The sequence below is a fragment of the Ruditapes philippinarum genome, unplaced genomic scaffold (genome assembly GCF_026571515.1).
Source record: "Ruditapes philippinarum isolate M1 unplaced genomic scaffold, ASM2657151v2 ctg188_1_1_1_1, whole genome shotgun sequence".
NCBI lineage: Eukaryota > Metazoa > Mollusca > Bivalvia > Venerida > Veneridae > Ruditapes > Ruditapes philippinarum.
In genome coordinates this window covers 75461-92693 of record NW_026853980.1, presented here as the reverse complement: position 1 = coordinate 92693, position 17233 = coordinate 75461, and the positions used below count along the sequence as shown (strand labels likewise).

The following is a 17233-nucleotide window of genomic DNA, read 5'->3' as shown; positions in this document are numbered from 1 at the left end:
CAATATTTAAAGACTTTTGAAAGTTCTAATGGCACGGTTATATTGGTTAATGACTGCTATACTTTTCAAATCTTCTAATATCTTAATGATTTATAGTTTTATACATTTAAGTTTCAGTTAGTTGTGTACAATTCCAAAGAAATGTTCAAAGTTTAAGTAAATTGATCCGTTCATATTAAGATTCCAAATCAATTTTTACACAAGTGAATGAGCATTTAGATTAAGTTAGGTTCATAGGAAAGTAGGAACATGTAATTGGTTACGATTCAGTTAGCATATTAGGTGGTAATTTAATAGAATGTTATCATTTAAAAGTTAGTTTTACACAGCTAAGTTAAGACGTGTAGAGTTAAACATTCAGAACTACACAATATAGTTTAAGAAATACATTTTCATTTGTTCACGACCCAAAGGGAAACATATACTCGTATAAATGAAAAGAAAAAATTATGATTGACATTAAATCATTATATTTCCTGACAAAGTTCCTTTTTGGGAGTATTCATTAAAATCATTATAAATTTGCATGGAATATCATTATATTTGCCCGAACAGAATGACTTGAAAACAAATTTGATTTTTTGTTTCAAAGACAAAAGATGATTTGAAGGAAGATCGTTATAAGCAGCCGGAACGTTTAGGCAAATTTAATTTTAGAATACATTTACACCTATTAAATAGAATATTTTGTCCGTATTTGTATCGCTTATGCAACTATTACTTCCAAAAAACAGGTCAGATAAATTTCGTCTGATGACTTTTTCAGAATAAATGCTTCTATCACATTCTGTTCAGGTGAAATCAAATTCGCGATTATATAAATATATGTCTTTATAAAAATAAAAGCATTTTTTCAAAGTTGGGCTGTTTAATAAATTATGTTCACAATTCACGTATTAACAATATTCCATGTGTGTTAGTGTATGAAGCATCAAAGCATTTCCCATACTGAATGTCTGACGATAATTCGCCTTCTTTAAAAAGAGAATATACCACCAGATTAAACACGCACAATTATTCTGTATCTTCATACATGACTGTGAACATTTAACATATTCAATACAGTTCAAATTACAAAACTAAACAAACAACATGCTATTTAGGACCTCGTGCGGAGTATTGTAACTGTTTGCACAGGCTTCTTATCATATTAATTAAGCGTACAGGAGTCACGCAAAGGTCTCTGTAATATGAGAACAATAACATAAAACACAAGAAAGCGGTAAATCAGATTAAAGACAGAATGATTCAGGCATTACTCGAGATAAAGGTATCATATTCTGATCAATTCTTGAGAATAAAGATTTGTGTAATTCAAAGATTTGTTTGCTTTATAAAATAAAAGATTTGTCAATGGCAATTTGGCATGAAAGCTAGGTTGTAAAGAAAAATGGTTTATACCAGTGAACTTAATAATCATTTATTCAATAAATGACCAACTCGTCATAAAAACGAGAAATAAAAACAATTGTTTTAAAAGAACTACAAAGAAATGAACAAACTGAAAACGTCTATTTCGCGTATTGCAAGCATGATAATTCATTTTGAGAAAATGAGCGAGTATTTAATGCATTTAAGATGTCCTTTAGTTTTAGTTGAAAATTATACTGAAACACAAATATTCAAGCATACATGAATATAATGAGTAGCATAACAGTCACAATTGTGAGAAACTGTTGCAGAAATATCTTACCAAGACTATTAGTCTGTGATTGACAAAATCATTATTTTTTATATATTCATATTATTAATAGACAAACGATTTAATAAATCAGGGACATATTAAAGTCGTTAGGTTAATTGAATGTACTTCTGTCGTCATATTAGTCGCTAAAGGGCATCATTGTCATTTTGATTTTTTCTTCACTCATCATTATTGGCTGCAATCGTGTCGTCTTTATCATCAATCATTCCCGAGATATATAATTACATACTATATCCAGTTCTGCTTTTAAAAACAGCTGTTCCAAATGTAATAATGGAAGACGCTATATCTGCTTTATGTAAACTAGTGTAACAAGTCGACAACTCCTCGTCACCTTTGCGCGTTTGCTATGAACTTCTGTCTTATTTGATCATAATTCTTTCTATAACATTAATATCTTTAAAAAAATTGTGTTCCACTTAATCTGTTTTCATAAGCAACCAATTATTTTAATCCTAAGTTCACAAAGCAACGGCATAAAAATCGAAAGTAAGACTTTTTCGTCGTTTTAAGTGATGAGGTACAGTTATGGACTCAAATATAAATACGAATTTGACAAAAATTATATTTCAGATAGATTATCTATATTCAGATAAGAGGTTTTGCGTTCAATGAGTAGATTTGATTTTGCAAAATAAATAAATGAATTAATGTCAAAGGATTGCCATTGGTTGCGGTATATAAATGTACAGATCTTGGACTAAAGGAAAATAGTTTATATTCCTTGAAATGTAAGTTATAAGTATAGTCATTGTAATATTCATGGTATTGATACCATTTGTATATGAAAGTCAAAGCTATGAGCTTCTTTCAAGTTGATTCATTTTTAACATTTTCAGATTTAACTTTTAGTTGTCACCTATTTTTCTTTTTAATTGTCATCTTACATTGCGCAGATTTAATAGTCATGAACGCAGTTTCAGCAAGGATAAAAACGGAATCTTTGATATTGCTATTTCTTTATTTTTTACCAGATATTTTTTGGCAACCGACCTTTACTATGCAGAAATCGCTTGACACTCATTTAAGCTACAAAATATAGACAAATCATGTGAAAAGCGCTTATAAAACAATGAATAGATCAACTAATTTCATAGATTATTAGTGATTTTAGTGATTTCTTTGCAAATACCAGTATCATCCACTAGAGAAATGCAATAATCGAGATATTTCTGGAAAGGATTTTGTGTTTACCAATAAGATGTCTAAGATGTGTACATGTGTGGGTAGCACTTAGAAATGTAATTTCAAACCTGGATATTGATTTTAATGAATAATTTAACACACAAACAAATCATAGGCTGTGAGACAATGGTATTATTTTTCTCTGCAGCCTTGCAGACCCGGCAAGTGTTATCAATCTAAAATCATTCTCTTCATGAGTTTGTTATTCAGTCAAAAAGATTCTAAAAAATGTGGCGCAGACTTTGTGATTCTGAATTTTTATATGGAAAACATGACTGGTAAAAAATATAAGAAATGGTTAGAAACTCCGAGTAGCATATTTAAAGAGTTTATTGCATCAAATGAATAATACAAAGAACAGAAAAGAATTATTTTTTTCGGACTTAAGCGTAGCTCATCGCCCGCAAAAAATATGATTACAATACAAAAACAAAACGCAAAGTAAGCAGATCTTACATATACAATAATGTAGAGAGAAACAAACATATACCACATATTTAACTATATGTATTACCATGTATTTGTCACTATAAGAAATGCTGTCAAACCAAATAACCAACCATTAGGAATGTTAATTAAGATATATAATGAATGTGCTATTTGCAGATTAAAAATTGACTATTAAGACCAGTGAAGAAAGTTTTATCTAACCAAAACTAGCGAACAAATCCGACACATTCATGCTCTTTCATAGCCATCTGTTGCGAATGTATAAATACAGTATAAAATAGTGAGTGGAAATACCTACAGTTTAGCTTTGCGGGTGATTTGCTATATAAGGATACGAGGATATATTAAAACTGATAAAAATGAAGCAAAAGAGGCATGCATTCAAAATAAGTGTCCTGACCTGTTTGTATCCTTTTTTGCATGATATGTAATGAATAGTGTTTCATTTTAAAGAAATTAACTGAATGTTATGAAAACAATTACCCGACGTTCTCGTAATAATTACACACATCTTATTAGCAGCATTATAGATTTATGAGCAAAAACGTACTTGGCCTCTACTGTGTACCAAGCATATTCTAAACGACATTTCGTTTTTTAATAAGATTACATCGAAATTTAATGTATCAAAATGTATACCTGAACGGTATATTTATAATATCAATTAACTGTTATGCTAATGTTAGGTATTTCTTACTTTAAAAATGATTTTAAACGAGTTTTTTTTATTCGATTTCTATATTCTTCTTCTAACAATAAATAAGAAGCGAATAAGAATATACACCATTCTTGAACGTAGGCATTTACCATTTTGAAAAGTGTTAAATTCTTTGAAACGAAATCCACCCATTATATTTGCTGAAAAGCTTTTAAAATAACCAAGGGGATAACATTTATTTGGTTTAAACGTCTAGACACAAAATTCTTAACATTTAAGACAAGACTGAAAAGTTTATTTGATACTTAGATAATCATCAGTCTTTATAGGAATCAATCGGCTTTTTACACTATAGATCTGTTTGTATTTCACCTTTAAGGGACTTTTCATGAACGAAAGACACTGTAGGAATATAATAAGTACTGCAGTAGTTTCGTTGTGATTGATCATGAAATCCTTTGTGCGGTCATTCGAACTGTACCTCTGCTCTTGCATGTTCAAAAGTTATCAGTTCCTTGCGAAATTGGAGGCAACTAGTACTGGTTAACTGCTTGAAAGCCTACCCAGGGACGACACGGTGGCTGAACTGTGCTCTGCCAAATTCAAAGTGGCTTACTGCCGTGATTCGCAGTGAAAACTACTAATACAACCACGACAAAAGGATTTGAGATTTAAGTAGGAAACAGAAACCAATGTCAAAAAGAATAGTTATCTCTAACGGTAAACAATTACAAGACAGTAACAAAAGCACATAGTAATGTAATAAAATCTTTATATTAACTGTTATATGATACAACACTTATCGTACCTTTAAGAATAATCTAATATACAACTTCCATCTCCTTAACGACCTATCAAGACTCATAGAATGTTAAAAATTGTCTTATTTTTGTTCAAGTTAATCAAATTGTGTAAGTTTACAACTTAACCAAACTGAAGGGCGATCTCAATATGAAAATATTGATTTTTCTTAGACAATGTTTGTTCTTTTGGTAAACAATCTGTCAACGGTCTGTCTCCCTCGTCCACAATTAATTATGCATTATTAAACAAGTGTTTGTCTGTACTTAAATACAGCTAGTTTTTCCTTTACTTGGAGCAATAATAGCTTGACTGATTAATTCTAAATCTTAAGAATTTAATTTTCAGACTTTAAGACTTGTATAGGATTAAAGTGCATTGCATAGCCTGCAGTTGTTGATACAATCAAGGCTTAATGAACAATGCGCTTATTTGCCAGAGGACTCCAAAGAAACTTGGAATTTAAAGACTTTCTCAATGTTCTTATATTACAATCATACCTTCGACAATTTTCACCTATAGGTATACAAACAAGCTTGAAATTGCTGTTATGGTTAAAAGGTTGCATTTTATATTTGTAATAAAAAACTTCATTCAATGATATTGTGATATTCATGTTATGACATCATGTGAATTAAATGTAGCGTTTGTAACGGCTTCTAAAGTGCAAACTCGCTCGACGTTGCTTTAGTTTTTGGTGTTTCAATAAAAAAGAATAATAATAATAAAAATTATTATTATTATTGTTATTATCATTATTATTATTATTATTACAAATTTTGCTAAATTGTAGCATTACAGTTTAAGTGCAATTAACAATCAAAAGTGATATGATATAATATCAATGAGCATAATTTTTAGAAAACAAAATTGATAATTTAAAGGCATTCAATGTTTTTAATTTGCATTCTACATATTAACAAAGGCAATTTAAATATTTATCTTGCCTGGCCTTAAGAACATTTTTAACTTGAGCAGGCGTTACATATATATTTTCCATGTACTTAATATTCGTTCTGCATTAAAAGGGTATTGTGCAATATTAAAAGGCCTTTGTCAGTGCTTATGGCTAGGGCTATATTGGTTAACGACTGCTATACTTTTCAAATCTTCTAATATCTAAATGAATTATAGTTGTATACAATAAAGTTTCAGTTAGTTTTGCACAATTCCAAAGAAATGTTCAAAGTTTAAGAAAACTGGCCCGTAGAAATTTCACATTCAAAATTAGGTTGTACACAGGTGAATGAGCATTTAGATTTAGTTAACTTCATGGGAAAGTAGGAACATGTAATTGTTAACGTTTTAGTTAACCTTTTGAAAAACTCTCCAAATTATTTTGTATCTTCATACATGACTGTGAACATTTAACATATTCAATTTCGCAGAAGAAATTTTATTCTGTAATCATCAATACAGTTCAAATTACAAAAACTAAACAAACAACATGCTATTTAGGACCTCATGCGGAGTATTGTAACTGTTTGCACAGGCTTCTTATCATATTAATTAAGCGTACAGGAGTCACGCGAAGGCCTCTGTAATATGAAGACAATCACATAAAACACAAGAAAGCGGTAAATCAGATCAAAGGCAGAATGATTCAAGCATTATTAAAGATAAAAGTGTCATATTTCTGATCAATACTTTTGTAAAGATTTGTGTAATTCAAAGATTTGTTTGCTTTATAAAATCAAAGATTTGTCAATGGCAATAAATGAAAGCTAGGTTTTAAAGAAAAGATATACAAAGTAATTATCATTTATGCAATAAATAAACAACTCTTCAAAAAAAAAGAATTAAAAACAGTTGTTTTAAAAGAACTACGAAGAAATGAACAAACTGAAAACGTCTTTTTAGCGTATTGCAAGCATGATAATATGTTTTGATAAAATGAGCGAGTATTTAATGCATTTAAGATGTCCTTTAGTTGAAAACTATACTGACATACAAATATGCAAGCATACATGAATATAATGAGTAGCAAAACAGTCACAAGTGATTGACGATTTTTTTTTTATATATTTACATAATTAATAAATAAATGATTTAATAAATCAGTAACATATAAAAGTCGTTAGGTTAAATGAACGTACTTCTGTCGTCAAATTAGTTGCTTAAGGGCATCATTGTCATTTTGATTTTTTTTCTAGACCAATCATTATTGACAGCAACCGTGTCATCTTTATTATCAATCATCCTACAATGTATAATAATTATTACATACTATATCCATTAGTGCTTTCAAAAACAGCTGTTCCAAATGTAATAATGAAATACGCCAAATCTTCTTTATGTAAACTATGGTTACAAGTAGACAACTTCTCTTCACCTTTGCACGTTTGCTTTTAACTTCAATCTTATTTGGTCACGAATCTTTTTGTTACAGCAATATCCATAATTAAAATTAGGTTCAATTATTTACACCCTTAATTAACAACAAACACATGAATCAGCAACGATGCTAAAATTGAAAGTAAGACTTTTAAGTCGTTTTAAGTGACGCGGTACAAACAGTATTGGATGAGAATTTGGCAAACATGCCATTTTAAGATAAATTATTGCTATTTATTGATAAAAGGTTTTATGTTCTCATTGCGACTGAAGAGTTGAATTTGCAAAATTGATGTCCAAATATTGTCATTATATGCGGTGTATAAATGCACAAATCTTTGTCTAAAGCAAAAGATTTTATATTGTTTGAAATGTAAGATATGTATATACTCATTTTGATATATATGATAATATTACCATCTGTATAGTAACGTCAAACCTCTTCGCTTCAACAAGCGATTCATTTCAAGTTGACTCATTTTTAACATATTTAGCATGGGTTAATTCTTAGTTTTCCACATGTTTCCTTTTTCAATTGAGTGCCTTGTACTGCGCAAATAATGACACAAATAAATCTTTGATATTTCTATTTCTTTATATTTTCCTAGATAATTCTGAACATGTAATCAACCGGTTTTCATAGGCAGGAAATGTTTTTGATACTCAAACAAGCCATAGAATGAATAAACAAGTCATGTGAAAAATTCTTATACAACAATTAACAGATCAGCTAGTTTTATAGATCATTAGTGATTTGTTTGCAAATACCACTATCATCCAGTAGAGAAATGTAATAATCGGGTTATTTCTAGAAATGCAACAGTGTCTGACAATAGGATGTCTAAGATGTGTGTTGGTAACACCAAGAAATGTAATTTCAAACCTGGATATTGATTTTAATGAATAATTTAACCCACATACAAATCGTAGGCTATGAGATAGTGGTATTATTTTTTCTCTGCAGCCTAATAGACTCGGCAAGTGTTATCAATGTGCAATTATTTGCTTCATGAGTGTGTTATTCAGTCAGAAAAGATCTAAAACATGTAGCGCAGACTCTGTGACTCTGTGTTTCAATATGCAAAACATGTCTGATAATATAAGCATTGGTTTGAAACTTGGAGAAGCATACTTTAAGAACATATTGCGAACATTTTAACTTAGTTTATTGCTTCAAATAAAATGAATGTAGAATACAGCTTAATACTTATTTAATTTTTCGGAATTGAGCATAGCACCTTGTCCGCATAAATAATAATTACAATACAAAATCAAAAAGCAAAGTAAGCATGTCTTACATGTACAATAATGTAGAGAGAAACAAAATAAAAAGGCACAGCATATATTGCACAATTAACTATGTATTATCATATATTTGTTACTATAAGAAACGCTGTCAAACCAATTAACCAAACATTAGGAATGTTAATTAAGATTTGTAGTGAATGTGCTATTTGCAGATTAGAGGCAAGTGAAGAAAGTTTTATCTTACAAAACCTAGCGAACAAATCCGATAGACGCATGCTCTTTTATAGCCATCTGTTGCGAATGTATAAATAGAGTATAAAATAGAAATTGAAAAATACCAACAGTTAAGCTTTACGGCTGATTTGCTACTTAAGGATGCTAGGAAATGTAAAAACGTGATAAAAAAAGAAGCAATAGAGGCAGAGTTAAAGTTGCATGAAAAGGAATTTCTTTAAAGATATAAAAACAAAACAAAACATCATTAACAACAACTAAAGAACATGGACAAAATCCAAAAGACATTTTCTGAAACGCGGTTTCACACCAAACAATAAATGGTCATGTATAATGTGTTTAGAAATTGATTTAATAGACTTTAATATGCAAAAAGTACGATCATGACAATTTTTCAATTATTTTCTATGCAAGATGCTTCTTTATGAGAATGTTTTATTGTTGTTGCTTTTGTTTTTATTTTTCCAAAATTAATTATAAATGTGTAAATTATTTCAAAACAATTTGATAGCTTTATGTTTATTGGTTTCTTGTTCATAAAATGAGTGAAATCAATATGTTTATAGGGCCTATAAATCGTTTAATAAGACTTGTGAAAATGCTTATTAGTTGATATATTTATAATTGTGTTTCTAGATAGCTTCGGATCAAATATGATTATAACTCTGTGATATATGTCCGTATATGTACATTTCATAATCAACATGCAATGATTAATTTAGAAAAGGGTTATGCAATTTATCGCAATATATTGAATATCGCAATATTTTATCTTTCGATTTTATATTGCAATATGTTTTCAGATATTTCAACATATTAAAGTTATAAACATTTGTAAAAACATATTATTCTATTTACTAGAATGTGTAGTCAACTTCTTCATTTGCTTTCCATTTTCACATACCATTTCTTTGGACATAATATTAAAATTAATGAATCAATGCTCTGTAGGTCTAACCCTTGATTTTCAAGCATTTTATATACAGTAAAGTCTCGCTATTGAGACCACTTTGGGGTCCTGGTAAAAGTGGTCTTATTATCGAGTCGGTCTTAATTTGGAGACCCATTCTAATGTTTACTATTATATGTATTCTGGAGTAGGAGGTTATCATAAGCGATTGGGATCATTGAAACAACTGTTTGAATAACATTTATAAACCATTTAACATGAATTTTATTCAACAAAAAGATGATTTATTTATTGAAATTATCACTTTGTACTGAACTGTATATCGCTAAAAGCTAAGAGGTGAAATTGTCTTTATTTCAAAATTTATCACGTGTACCTATATTGCTTTCGTGCGCCGTAAAACCAAACAAATCCCTTAAACAACCTTTTCACATTTGAAGTTTATTTTGAGGAAACTAGATATTGACATCTGCTCGGTATTTCCTTCGTTTTAAAGTATAAAATCAGTACCGATAAGTTCAAAGAGTGGGACAAGTGAGTTTATAAAGCATTGAGTGCTATTAAGTTACTCTATCTAAAGAATGAGACATAAGACATTTTGTTATAAACTGTTTAAGAAAAATACAGTTATTGCAATGATTTATTTTGTATAAAACAACAAAATGCACTACGTAATTCCTAGATGTTTATCTGTTTTCAATATCAAAACGTATTTTGAGACGTATTTTATAACCGCACAAGGCGTAATCACACATAATACTAAGATGAACTGTCATTTCAGACCTGTTTTGTGTGCCTTATTGATCTTTTTCTAAAAGACACTTTAGATATTTTGTTTCAAATCCTTTTGACAGGTTCAACATGGTTTTTCTGAATGACTGTATAAAGCATGTATCATTTTACTCCTAGAAGTTCGTCAATCGATATTAATATCCGTTTATTGAAACCATATACCCTCTGTGTATTCTCATTACGTATAAACCAAATGAAAAATAGATAGTTTATTAGTGTATTATGTCATTATAACTATATCCAAAGGAAACTGAAATAATATAATGTTATAAGAGGAAGGTAATTCTTGCATCTATAAAGGTTTTGTTTTCTATAATTCAAAGAGAATGCAACAATTTAACTTAAGAAAGGAAGAAGCAAAAGACCACAAAAAAGGGAACCAAAAAAATAAGAATATAAAAAAAGAGAAAAAAGAAAGAAAACATGTGTCTTCAAAGTAGTTTTCTGCCGTTTCGTAATGCATTGTTTTGTATGAATTTTTGCTCATTTTGACAAGATATGAGGACCTGTGAAAATTAAGAGGACTAATCCAGGTCCAAACCACTACACTCCACATCAATGCATACACGGTTTTCATAACTGTTACATTTGTAAATATGACGTTGTCAACTATAATATAATATCGTAAAATCTATTTGAGAGTTTCTTTTTATAAACAATGTAGGAAAAGTAAGCTTTCTAAAGGTAAACTTAGATATACAATCCTGTTAGGACAGGACTCAAATAAACAATTCCTGTGTTAGGATGAAGGATGAATACATTTTATACTATCAACGTTAGTCAACATCCTTCATCAAGTTGGTTCTTATACGAATGAAGAATATCTGATACACAGTTTGATGAAAGCGATCGTGGTCACCGTTTCCTAATGGATATTCGTGATTGCATCATATATATTCTTATCCATGACAGACTGTTACAATATAAAAACGTCTCCATTCAATTTTGATATATGGATTCGTCTAGGCGGTCAGTATAAATAAAAGCGCAAACAAAAACTTATCTAACGAATTTGTTACCAAACGCAATAAACCAACATTTAAAAAGTATCGGGGAACATAGGGCAAATAAAGAGACAGCAATGTGTTCAGGTTTTCTAGATTTATTCCTAAATCTATTATATCGTTTTCGACTTTATAGTTTTCTATATGATATTGAATGTAGAGTAAATATTAAAAAAACATCATAAGCTTAATGATCTGGTATGTCTATGAATATTTAATTATTGTACTTTTTACGGTAATGAATACTTAACGGACAAGTTTATATCTGTGTAATTGGGCGAAGAATTTTACAATGTAAGAGTTATTTTACTTGAAACGATCGTTTTCTTACGTTTATATAAATATATAGAAGCCATTGACTTCACTTGAAATAAATGTCTGAAAGTTAATGGATCCGGATTTCATGTTTTATATAATGTTTAGCAGTAAATTTCTTTTGGCAATGTTTGCATGAAGAAAAATGTAACACAAAAATGTGTTCATCTTGGGCATTTAAACATTGAATACTGCTGGAAGCTGGAAAAGGGAAGAAGTCATTCTATATTAGTTGACCGTGTCATTAAATTGTTCACTATTAAAGATTTAGTCATCATTTAGGTTAAATGTACTTTAAATTTGTTTGTTTTGTGTATTTTGATCTATTATATATATATAAACTTATAAAAATGGATACTTCTAGATAATCTTTCAAATAATATTCTCATTCGTTTGCGTTGAATTTATTAAGTGAGTAAACTGAAGGATGTTTTTAATTAGAAAATATTGATTTGACAATACAATGTTTGTTCTGGTTGTTAAACATAATTATGTTAGCGGTCTGTCAACCTCTGTACAGTTTATTTTGCATTGTTGTACAAATCTTTGTCTGTACTTATATTCAGACAGTTTTCTTTTATTAGAGGCAATGATAAGTCAAACACACAATTCTGAATCTAAAGTAGGTAAGTTATACCTTTCAAACCCAGTTTAAGACAAAAGGTCAATACATTACCTGCAGGTGCAGAAATGATTAAGATTTTGAAAACAATAAACTCATTTATCAGATTTCTAAAAGAGAAATGTGATATTAATGTTCTTGCTATCAAAATTACTCGTACGTTCATGAAAAAAAACTGGAAACTGCTGTTGAATTTAAAAAAAAATGTATTTATATGTGTATACTTAACTCCAATGCTAGTGTCTTTCGGGATCATGAATCCAGCACATAATAATAATGTATTGAAAATTGAATACCGCAAATGCCGGTGCCTTGGAGGGGAGGTTGAAGATGTAGCAGTTTTCCTTATCTTTCATTAACAGATTCTATCACACTAGTTGTTGTCATTGCTTGCAACATATTCTTCTTTTTCAGGTCATTTCTAAAAAAAAAATTAAATATTCTTACTCTTTGTTTTATTTATTAAACATATTCACATCACATTATATTTTAAAGGCCTTAGGTAAAGGACATCATTACCATTATGGTTGTGTTCTAGACACACCGTTATTAGCTACAACTGAGTCGTCTTCATTCCAATCATTCCACGAGCTATAATTACAGAGTATATCAAGAGAAACTGTTGTGCTTTTCAGAACCATCTGTTTCAATTTGATATTGGAAGTCAGTTAGTCTGCTCTACGTTCATAGGGGTCAACGATTCATTTTCGCCTCTGTACCTTTTTGCATCTTTTATGTCTTTATATTTACATAAATTGGTTATCTGTGAAAGAACAGGCAATAAAAGGATATGTGTATAATAAGTATTGTAGTTGGCGAGCAATTAAGTCTAACAAACAATTATAACGTTGAAAAAATATAACAATAACAAACTTAATGTTCAAAATAGGAAGTTTTATGGCCCAGATACCAACAGTCTTGTATGCATAAGTAAAACATATATGTTTTGTGTTTCATACCGTTATAAGAATTATTGTAACAAGCAGATGATTAAAAAATCAAATTGTTCTATTTAATAAGGCCTTTCTCTCTATCATCTTATTCATGGTCGAGTATAACAATTTCAGTGTATTGGCATTTAAGTAAAACATCTTACTCGTGCATGATGATAACAGTGACAGACTTAGTTTAATGGCATATCTGCATATACAATATACTTTTGGGCATTTCTAACATACCAAACATCATGAAAAGAAAGAAAAAAGAAATGTCAGAGTTAATTTTATGGAGGTTTATTTTTTGTCTTTATTTAGTCTATAATTTCTAAATCATTGTTTCAAGCAATAAGAATTTCATATGTTAGTATGTATACACGTTACATGAAGACTGATATTAGTAAGTGTTAAAGTAGTTTTAACGCTGAGATGTTTCAATACAATATCGTTACAAAGAATCACTCAAGGAGAGATCGAGTGCATATATCTGTTATTGAATTGTCTATTTCTGGACTAGACAGCATTTCTATATAAATTAACGTCTTACTTTTGTCGGTTTTTGATTAAACTAAACTATATTTTTGCGTAATGCTCTTGTTGAAAATAGTATCATATATTTTGAAATAGTAAATATTACTAAATTGTTATTACATTATAGATTTTCATTGATATGACTAGAGAGTCATGTTCCAAATCAAGACACTAACACATAATAGGTTCTTTGCCATTAAGTGGCATTATAAATGAAACTTAAGTTCTTGTATCATTTTCCATTCTTATTGCATCATTTTACACTGCGCACACCACCTAAAAAACTGCACACATATATATAAGTTATTGTTATGAAGTGATCTTAACAAATAACAAAATGTTACTTTAATCTTTGATCTGCTATTACTAAGATTTCTTTGAGAATGAAAATTATTGAAGTACTTACAGTGTGAAGTATAGCGTATCACTTCATGCGCATAAAAACCATATGACAAAGACTAGTCACGTGACAATGTCTTTTATACAAATTATGTAGATCATTAAGCGCTTTGTCTGAAAGTATCTTTATTTTCCACAAGAAAAAGGAAATGTTTGAATCATTAACGGGAATGATTATGTTGTTTTAAATTAGATCATGTGTGATATGTCTTTGAATGTTTGTATGTGCGTGCGTGCGTGTGTGCGTGCAGTGCATGCGTTCGTGAGCGTGCTTCACTCGAACTTTAGATATTGATTTCAATAAATATTTTAACAAAATACAAATCTTAGTCTATAACAGAGAGTTATTTGCTTTTCCCTGGAGGCTAATATACATGGAATGCGTTCAATGTAAAGTTCTGTGCTTTGTAATTGTGTTAAACCGAAAGAACAGACAATGACCCGAGTTTATACATTGAATACAGTCATGTCTGTAAACGTAGGAGAATTGTTTGAAAACTAGGAAAAGCAATAAATTAAATGTAGAATAAACTACAAATGTGCTTGTTTTTTTTCATTGTGTCACTTTGCCTTGCAACGCTTTTCAATTTTGGGTCATGTTTCACAATAAAAATATTTATTCTGGAAAAACGGAGTGAGCAAATGATCTGAAATTTTAAACACAAGCTATTGGTTTATACATACATCCAATGAAACAAAAAATCTTGAAAAAAATTTAGTTCCGTTTTGTCATAAAGGCTTAATGAATTCCCATAAACATTTCACTATTGTTATGACAGTAAAAAAAGGCGTACGTTTAATAAAAATAAAATCACTTTTTAAGTCATCTCTAAATCCTTGTCAAGCCCTTTTGAAAGACAGTAAGAAAGTTAAGTTAGACATTACACCTTAATGAGAACACTATTTGCAAATTAGTTAATTGACCGTCCAGGCAATTGAAGATTGCTTTCTCTTACTACAACTAGCGAACAAATCCGATAGATTGAAGTCCTTTCATAGCCATCTGTTGCCTAGAGTATAAACTAGAAATTGGAAAATACCAGCGGTTTAGTTTTATCACTGTTATGCTATAAAAGGAGACGAGGCAATATGAAATCTGACAAACATAGCACGATAGATAAAGTGAGAGTTAATAAGAATAATAAAATGTAAGCGGGATAGGAAATTATTGCAAACAAAAAACACGGATTCTGGGATTTTGCAAACTTAAGAAGCATTTATTTTGCAGTGAAAGATACAATTTTATTAAACAGGATTACATGTTCTTAAACTGGAAAGTGATAAAAATAAGGTAAATGTTTCTAAATAATGTTATATGTGTTTACTTTTTTTCCAAATGATTTAATATGTGCATATTACTGCAAAATCTGTTAATGTTAAGTATGAGGTGAACAGAGAAATAATATTTGAGTCAAAAATGTAAATAGTTTAAAATAAACGAAACATTATATTGGATATTAGATTTATCTACAAATATCTAGCGAATGATTGATTCATATTTTCCCGAAGATTATTATTAGTTTACAAACATAGTTTTTAAAGCGAAAATCCAGATCAATCTTTATCATTTTCTCCTTAAACGTTCTTTTTTGTTTTGATATGTTTAAGTATTTATAACAAATTAAGATGAAATATTATTAAACATCTGCTCAAAGATCAATAGGAAGATTAAGCTGTTGTCTAGAGTGGTTATAAATAATATTTATAAACGTATATTGATGATATTTTATAAATAGTATTGATTGATTATAATAACTGGCTTATTTATAACATTGTTGTACATTAAATGTTGTTTTTTTTTATTTTTACGGCACGTCAACACATAACTGGCCATATCGTGCCGTAAATACTTGTAGCAGTCTTCATACAACCTATTGCAAAACTGCAACTCTTTTTCAGTTTTCTGTTTGGTTGTGTTCCAAGACATCTTTAGTCCTCGATTAAACTATGTTTTTTTTATATTTATAAACCACATTGTTTCATTGATCTAAATTTTATATGAAAATCAAAACCTTGTTGATAATCATGACATTTCTCCGTAAAAATACCAACTCGGGAAAAGAACAGCATAAACCCTTTGAAAAAAGCTTATGTGCGCCATAGCATATGCTTCCATGCCTTAATGATATTGGCTAATTTACTTGAAGTAACATCAGTACGTTGAATGCAAGATTGCTGTATCTTCGGATTCCTCAAAGCGTCTAATACGATGGTTTACCATTCACAATAAGGGAATGTCTGCCAACTTATCAATTTTTCAGTAGCGCAATCCTCTGAAGTGGGCTAGAATATTTCATTATTGCTACATACTTTGACTTGCTCGACAGTACAAGCTAGTATTATTATAGAAGTCGCAATATATACAGTTGTATGTGATTTTTCAAAGGGAAGAAAAAGAAAAGAAAACTCAGTGATCCATATTTTATTTTATTTGTATGATCATGTTTTGCAATTGATCGTAAATCTAAACAACAATAACATAATGTCGAATTTATAGCTGCTTTGTACGGCAAAATGATATTTAAGATTATCATGCCAAGATATCGGTAACTAATTGATAAAAGTCTTTTATTTTTCATTTATTTATACATTCTGTGAAGCATATGCATGTAATTTCGGATAGTATCATTTAGGACCTAGTATCTGTCTATCATATATGACTGTATTTTGTTATGTATAAAATCAAGTTTCCACCTTTCATTATATTCCATTACTAGACACATTAGTTTTAATCTTTACTATATTGCATACGAGGACTCTTACTGTACCCACAACAGCGCATGATAAGTTCTGTATGGCAGCTTTTAAAGATTGTTTTGTAATTCAAATATTAAATGTCATTACATAATTTATGTTGAGGGTCCAATACTTTGAACCTCAATAAAACCCCAGCATCATAAGCAAGGCATTATTAAAATAGTTATGTTATTTGGAACGTTAATCTTGTAAAATTGTTTGTAAAGTTTGCAAGTAAAGCCAGCTTGTGTTAAAGTGTTTGCCCCTCAAGTTGTTGAAACCTTCCTTACTTTACAGACATGTGACAGACAACATCAAAATTGTTTATTCAGTTATAAAATCCTACTAATATACTATTACTATTATTTGTGTCG

General features: G+C 29.6%; 1 protein-coding gene across 3 annotated transcripts in view; it reads left to right on the top strand.

The window, feature by feature from the left end:
- The window catches only part of LOC132738606 (major facilitator superfamily domain-containing protein 4A-like), a 75368-nt gene that overhangs the window by 27990 nt on the left and 30145 nt on the right, over window positions 1-17233 (top strand). Inside the window, exon 1 of one of the 3 annotated variants that reach the window (XM_060726148.1) lies at window positions 15164-15414. The exons of the other annotated variants lie outside the window; for them this stretch is intronic. The gene's annotated coding sequence lies outside the window, so the exon portion shown is untranslated. Of the gene's footprint in view, window positions 1-15163; window positions 15415-17233 lie in introns of those variants that run through there. 3 annotated transcript variants of the gene reach the window in all.